This window comes from Nanorana parkeri, unplaced genomic scaffold (genome assembly GCF_000935625.1).
Source record: "Nanorana parkeri isolate BGI_ZX_2015 unplaced genomic scaffold, ASM93562v1 scaffold2166, whole genome shotgun sequence".
In the NCBI taxonomy this organism is placed as follows: domain Eukaryota; kingdom Metazoa; phylum Chordata; class Amphibia; order Anura; family Dicroglossidae; genus Nanorana; species Nanorana parkeri.
The window spans coordinates 170,646-178,776 of record NW_017308434.1 but is presented as its reverse complement, the minus strand read 5'-3'; positions in this window follow the sequence as shown (position 1 = coordinate 178,776).

Genomic DNA, 8,131 nt, shown 5'->3' with positions numbered 1-8,131 from the left:
GGGGGGTGTCCGGACCCGATCTGCGTCCTGTGCTGTTCCGCTAATGGGAGAGGGCTGTGCATCTCCTCATACGGTTCTGTACCGATTATTGTAGATCTATTCGTACTCGCATAGATTGTCTAACCACCCCTATGGAGGACTACCCCGTGCGTTACGCAACGGGTTGCTATACTTGTTATTGACCTGTACCCTAAAGGTGGCCATACACTCTACAACCATCGCAAGACTTTAGTCTTGCGATGGTTGTACAGGGATTAAAAAAACGTACGATCTGCCTATCTTGGACAGGCAGATCGCACTCTCGATCATCGCAAGCCCGCCCCCCTGAGGGGCGGGCTTCCGATGACCGCAATGCTGAACGGGCAGTGTGCGCGTGCGCACACCGGCCCGCTCGCCATTTGTCTTCCGAGCACCGTTCTAACCAGCCGAGAATCGTACGATTCCCGGCTGGTTTTCGAACATGCTGGTTCGACAGAAGACGTGCGACCGTACAGTAGAAACGGTCGCACGTCTCCGTTCACACTGCTCGATTATCGTACGAAAACCCGATCGCATACGATTATCGTACGATAAACGTGCAGTGTATGGGCACCTTTAGTCTGGTCAGGATTCATACACTCTTGGGTGTATACCAGTCTGCCTAAGATTGCCACATCCTGACCGTGGGCACGCTACCACACTAGTTTTCTCCATACATACCTGCTGGTTCTCTTCCTCAAACCCCTCCTACTACTTTTTTCTGCCCTTCCCTTCCCTCCTGGATCGCTGCTTGTGCCCTGTTGGAACAAATGGCGGATATGATGTTCACCTCCCTGAATGTACAGGGCCTAAACATCCCCGAGAAAAGCTCTAGACTGCTCACAGATTTGAGGACATCTGGCTCTCAGGTCGTGTTTCTTCAGGAAACCCATTTCCGAAGTGACCAGATCCCCAGGTTGCTCAATCGCGACTACCCCTGTCCATCCCCCATCTCAAAATCCAAGGGTGTCTCTATTCTCCTGGCTAAGTCGGTCCCATGGACTTACACCGATCAATACATTGACGCCAACGGCAGATTTATTCTCCTGAAGGGCACAATAGGTGGCGTCCCGGTGACCTTAGCCAATGTTGACTTCCCAAACTCAGACCAACTGGGCTTCCTTCGCACGCTGGTGCAGGACCTCTTAGAATTTGTAGATGGCATCCTGGTGCTGGGGGAGGGGGGACTTTAATTTTGCAATAGACCCGTTATTGGACGTATCTAGGGGTACCTCCCACCTGTCCTTTTCATACTTGAAAAAACTGAAGTAGGAGCTCCACCTCCTGCACCTGACAGGCACTTGGCGGTTCATTCATCCACAGGATAGGGACTACACTTTTTTTCACAAGCCCACCAAACATACTCGAGACTGGACTATTTTTTTGTACCACATAAAGAACTCCCACGGGTGTGTTCAGTCTCGATTGATAACATCCTCCTATCAGATCATGCTCCTTTGCACATGTCTTTAGCCTTAACCACGGCCCCCACCCAATGCGTCATGTGGCGATTAAATGAATCGCTTTTGCAGGACCCTCGGATCAAATCTGACGTGGAAGCTGCCTTGTCCTCCTTCTTTGCCATCAATGTCCCCTCGGTTGCGTCGCCCGCGATTGCATGGGAGGCCCATAAATGTGTCATACGGGGCGTCCTAGTGAAACATGGGGCCTGTAGGAAAAGGGAGGGAAGCTAAACAACGCCTACATACGCTGGAAGCCGCGTATAAACATTCCCTGGCGCTCACAACACAGGTAGAGCTGCGTCTCGTTAGGGAGGAACTTAATAATTTGCTGTTCGCTAAGGTGAAGCGGCGTCTGTTGGGGGGCAGGAGAACACTTTACGAATTTTCAAACAAACCAGGGAAACTCTTAGCACGGGCCCTGAGAGGTAAGCAGACCAAATCCTTTATCTCTCAGATTAAAGCCTGAGCCGGCCATATGATGTCCTCCTCGAGTGACATGGCGGAAGAGTTTAGATCATACTACGCCGGCAGGTATCAGCATACTGACGCGCGTGCGCGATGACGTCTCGGCGGGGTGACACTCGTTTACCGCTCGGGGTGTCACCCAGCCTCGGGACGCCCCTACTATAAGGACCTGTATAACTTGCATCCAGCGGAGCCAGGGGTGGCCCGATCACCTGTTGCCGCTGAAGCACGGGAATACATTACCAAATCTAAGATGCCCTCTATACCAAAGTTGGACAGTTTAGCGATGGAAACTGCTATTAGTTTGTCAGAATTGGAGTCAGCTCTGAGGTCAGCGGGGGCGGGCAAAGCTCCGGGCCCAGATGGCTTCACGGTAGCGTACTACAAATTATTTCTACCAATTTTCTTTCGGCCTATAATTCTATATTACAAGACCATCCCCTGCCCAGAGACATATCTTCGAGCATGGATCACACTCATACCAAAGGAAGACAGGGACCCGACTCAGTGTAGTAACCACAGGCCGATTGCACTCCTGAATGTGGACCTTAAATTATTTGCCAAAATCATTGCCAACAGGCTACTTCCATTCATGCCCTCCCTCGTTCACCCAGACCAGGTGGGTTTTATCCCTTCTAGAGAGGCCCGGGACAACACCACCCGGGTCCTGCACATCATACACCTGGCCAAATCCAATCAACGGCCTCTTCTCCTGCTCTCCACGGACGCCGAAAAAGCCTTCGATCGGGTCAACTGGGGTTTTCTGCAGGCGGTCCTACGCCACATAGGCCTAGGGGCTAACATGCTCTAGTGGATCTCAGCACTCTACTCTACTTCACCGTCAGCTGCGGTCAGGGTTAATGAGGCGAAATCGACTGACTTCCCCCTATCCAATGGCACCCGACAAGGGTGTCCACTCTCACCCTTGATTTTTGCCCTCTCCTTGGAACCCTTCTTGGGTACCATTAGGGCATCGACTTCTATTCAGGGATTCAGCTCCACCCCGTGGGAACAGAAGGTAGAAGCATATGCGGACGATCTGATTTTCTTCCTCACTGACCTCCTGACGTCCACACCTCATCTGCTAGATGCCCTCGCAACCTATGGACGCCTATCAGACTTCAAAGCGAACCTCTCTAAGTTCGCCGCCCTGAACATCACCATACCGCCCACTACACTCTCCCGCTTACGGACAGGTTTCCCCTTCACATGGGCTACGGACAGCCTCAAATATCTGGGGACTCGCATCACAGCTGATATCCCTGAGACATCTACGCTGCTAACTTCGCGCCCTTACTGGCAGAGGTAACCAGGGACTTGGGGGCGTGGTCGGCACATACCATTTCCTGGTTTGGCAGATGTGCCGCAATTAAAATGAACATCTTGCCAAGGGTTCTCTATCTGTTCCAGGCATTGCCGATATTCCTCCCCTCCAGCTTTTTCCAACGTCTCCATAGGGAAGTGGTGAGTTTTGTCTGGGCGGACAAGCACCCGAGGATCAGCAGGAAAACGCTGACTCTCTCCCGGGATAAAGGGGGGGAGGGGGAGGGGCCTGCCGGACTTCCAATTGTATCACAAAGCTGTCCACCTGAATAGGGTCCTGGACTGGCACACCCACCGGGACGGCAAGATCTGGGTAGCCCTTGACAGAGCTTCCTGTCGGTACTCACTGGAAGGGCTCCCTTGGATCTCGTCCCCCATCCCGCTGTCGGTGCGGGACCACCCTTTGATTTCTACCACAATCCGACTTGCCAGGGCGACCCCTCACAGACTACGAGATGATGTGTAAGGGGACGGAACCCGCGCGACATGCAATATCCCTTATTTACAAACTGATCAGCGCATCCGCTTCCACCACCCGCCCATCGTTCTTGCAGCAATGGGAAAGGGAATTAGGACTCGTCTTTACCGAACAGACTCGTTTCATACTCACCATGTCCCACAAATCGTCCATGGCCAGCAAAGTCCAGGAAATGGGCTACAAAATTCTATCCCGCTGGTATAGAGTACCCTGGCTTTTGCACAAAATTAATCCCGTGGTCCCTGCCCAGTGTTGGAGGTGTGGTTCAGACTCTGGCACGATGTTACACACCTTCTGGTCATGCTCCGTTTTGAAACCCTTCTGGGACCAAGTGCTATCTGTCATCCAGGACCTGACCATGACGGACCTCAGGGACAAACCGGCGGCATGTCTGCTGCACATGTCAACCGCCCGACTCTCAAAACACCGAAAGTCACTCACACGCCACCTATTAGATGCTGCTAGAGCCACCATTCCCCTGTTGTGGGGAACAAACGAGCCCGCCCTCCATCTCGTTGTGGCTTCTCTAAGATACGTGAGGTGTATACTCTGGAAGATCTGACGGCCTCCCTTAGAAACACCGAAGGGAGGTTCTTGACCACCTGGGGACCGTGGATCTACTTCCAACACTCCACCAAATACGCGGACCTTATATCAGACTGACGCTGAGGCCGCACTCCTGGGGGACGTGGTGGCCTTCCTGAGTCACACTACCTGAGGGGACCTCCCCTGACGGGAGCCGAGCTCCTCAGCTGTCGGAGGTGATGGGTCCTTCATTAGACGGGGACACTGGCAGCCATTCAGGACCATGCCCATCTTTCAACCCTTTCCCTCCGCTTGTACCTAACACTCCCTTCTGCTCACTCTGCTCTTTCCTTGCTAATACCTACCTTTTAATCGCGGCACTCTCGCCTTGGATGAGGCTGAGTTCATACTTCCCGCAACATGATTTCTACACTATAGCTCTGATGACACATTCGGCGCTCCGCGGTTCAATGCGGTAACGATTTTCACAACGCAAATGTGTCCCGACTGCAGGTTATCACTTTCATGAAAGCACATCGAATACTCTTACTAGATATAAGTTAAAGGTTTTGTATGATGATAACCGAACAGTTTTGTATCCACAAAATGCTTCTACTAGAACTGTATGTAAAGCACAGTAATCACATGTGATTTGGTAGTTGCATCTGTGACTTTTGCTCGAACGTTCATAACTGTAACCTTGTTTTGATGTCCGCTAATAAACGAATGTAAAAAGAAAAAAAAGGAGACCTTATTGTACACCAGGGAAGTCACACAGGTGAGCGTCCTTATCCATGTATAGAGTGCGGGACTTGTTTTGTTATAAAAGGACCTCCAATGAGACATCAGAGGACTCACACCGGCTGAAACACCTGACCAATGTATTTCCTATTTTTACCAAATTAATTCAGATCTGCAGATCAACGGGATGAGCTTCCATCTGCTACAATGTCAGTTAAAGTGCCAAACAAGTTTAAAAAAATGTTTTTTAGTTCAATTTGTTGAAGTTTAACCTTTTATGATCTCTATGTTTATCCTAATCAGCCCTAGTGAGCTCCTTCTTCCCCTTCCCCCCATGACCGGTATTTTCCTGCTGATTTGTATTTGTTTATTTCTGTCGATCGAAACTTTCATTTTGTATCTTTTTTTTATACATTTAGTGTGTGATTCTGTTCTCTGAAAAAGATACAAATTGTACAATAAAATGTTATACTTTAAAAAGAAACAAATAATAGAAGTTTATTAGATATCAGACATAAAACAGCAAAAAGAATGAAAGGGAGAGAGTAGCGGCGGGGCGGCGGCAGCACGGAGTGGGTGAGAATAGCGGTGGGCCGGTGGCACGGAGTGGGTGAGAATAGAGGAGGGGCGTCGGCACGGAGAGGGTGAGAATAGAGGCGGGGGGTCGGCGCGGAGGGGGTGAGAATAGAGGAGGGGCGTCGGCACGGAGAGGGTGAGAATAGAGGCGGGGGGTCGGCGCGGAGGGGGTGAGAATAGAGGAGGGGCGTCGGCACGGAGAGGGTGAGAATAGAGGCGGGGGGTCGGCGCGGAGGGGGTGAGAATAGAGGAGGGGCGTCGGCACGGAGAGGGTGAGAATAGAGGCGGGGGGTCGGCGCGGAGGGGGTGAGAATAGAGGAGGGGCGTCGGCACGGAGAGGGTGAGAATAGAGGCGGGGGGTCGGCGCGGAGGGGGTGAGAATAGAGGAGGGGCGTCGGCACGGAGAGGGTGAGAATAGAGGCGGGGGGTCGGCGCGGAGGGGGTGAGAATAGAGGAGGGGCGTCGGCACGGAGAGGGTGAGAATAGAGGCGGGGGGTCGGCGCGGAGGGGGTGAGAATAGAGGAGGGGCGTCGGCACGGAGAGGGTGAGAATAGAGGCGGGGGGTCGGCGCGGAGGGGGTGAGAATAGAGGAGGGGCGTCGGCACGGAGAGGGTGAGAATAGAGGCGGGGGGTCGGCGCGGAGGGGGTGAGAATAGAGGAGGGGCGTCGGCACGGAGAGGGTGAGAATAGAGGCGGGGGGTCGGCGCGGAGGGGGTGAGAATAGAGGAGGGGCGTCGGCACGGAGAGGGTGAGAATAGAGGCGGGGGGTCGGCGCGGAGGGGGTGAGAATAGAGGAGGGGCGTCGGCACGGAGAGGGTGAGAATAGAGGCGGGGGGTCGGCGCGGAGGGGGTGAGAATAGAGGAGGGGCGTCGGCACGGAGAGGGTGAGAATAGAGGCGGGGGGTCGGCGCGGAGGGGGTGAGAATAGAGGAGGGGCGTCGGCACGGAGAGGGTGAGAATAGAGGCGGGGGGTCGGCGCGGAGGGGGTGAGAATAGAGGAGGGGCGTCGGCACGGAGAGGGTGAGAATAGAGGCGGGGGGTCGGCGCGGAGGGGGTGAGAATAGAGGAGGGGCGTCGGCACGGAGAGGGTGAGAATAGAGGCGGGGGGTCGGCGCGGAGGGGGTGAGAATAGAGGAGGGGCGTCGGCACGGAGAGGGTGAGAATAGAGGCGGGGGGTCGGCGCGGAGGGGGTGAGAATAGAGGAGGGGCGTCGGCACGGAGAGGGTGAGAATAGAGGCGGGGGGTCGGCGCGGAGGGGGTGAGAATAGAGGAGGGGCGTCGGCACGGAGAGGGTGAGAATAGAGGCGGGGGGTCGGCGCGGAGGGGGTGAGAATAGAGGAGGGGCGTCGGCACGGAGAGGGTGAGAATAGAGGCGGGGGGTCGGCGCGGAGGGGGTGAGAATAGAGGAGGGGCGTCGGCACGGAGAGGGTGAGAATAGAGGCGGGGGGTCGGCGCGGAGTGGGTGAGACTAGAGGCGGGGCGGCGGCACAGAGTTTCTCTTGTATCAGAGCACAAAAGAGAAAAACCAAAAATAAAATAAATACAAAAATAAATCAGTTCCAAGCCATGTTACTGAAGGATTCTACACGTCGTAGGGCCCAGATCCACCTGCAGCTTCTATCGTCCATGAAACTCCGAGCCCGGCAGGCCCACTCACCCAGAGGGAAGGGAGAGGATCAGAGACACAGAGGAGAATGAAGGAACGAGAGGCACAAGAGCCGGAGGGGGCGGAGGAAAGCCAGGGGGTGAATGACCACACGGGGGTTTCATTTTTTAAATATATTCCAGACTTTATAAATGTTCCTAATTTATGGTCCAGTATCCTGTTTTCCTGAGTCTCCGAGCAACCCACATTCCTCTGTGTGCATCTCCCTGTGAATCCTAAACTTATTTAACGCATGATCCCCTGTGTGCATCTCTTGTACCTCTGTGTGGTATCAGTCATTCCTTGAGTCTTACCTTCCAGTGCTGTTCTCTGCTTACATCACCTTTCCACTTTGGTCAGCTGTGTCTGCACGGGTGTGTTGGAGGGCCGCAACCTGGGAGCTGTCCTGCAGAGCAACATCTCTACTATCAGGAGCTCTGGAGAAGACCTGGATCTCCTTAGACTCTGCACCTCTAGCACACCCACGCCAAACATACAGTCACCTTGTTTACTGCGCAGTCACTCTGTCCTTACACTCTGTGACTGATGTCCCAGGCCTGTTTTCTACTCTGGCTGCTCCACAAACCTCAGAGCCAATGTCCCCTAGTGCCCGTGGTTCCCGGACCGTGACAGTATTTGCATGTTATGGCTGGTGACTGATTTTTGCTGCCTCACATTCAGCCTCACCATCCGAGTCTCTGGAGAAGACCGGGATCTCCTCAGATTCTGCACCTCTGACACAGACATGTTGTTAGAATTTCAGACACTTATGTTTTACAAGTGTCTTGAGGTGATTGTATTGTGGCAGCAGATAGATAAAATGGCTAAATATATTTAAATAATTCATGTTTTTTTGTATCTACCTATAATGAGCACTGTGCGACCTGGTTCACACTC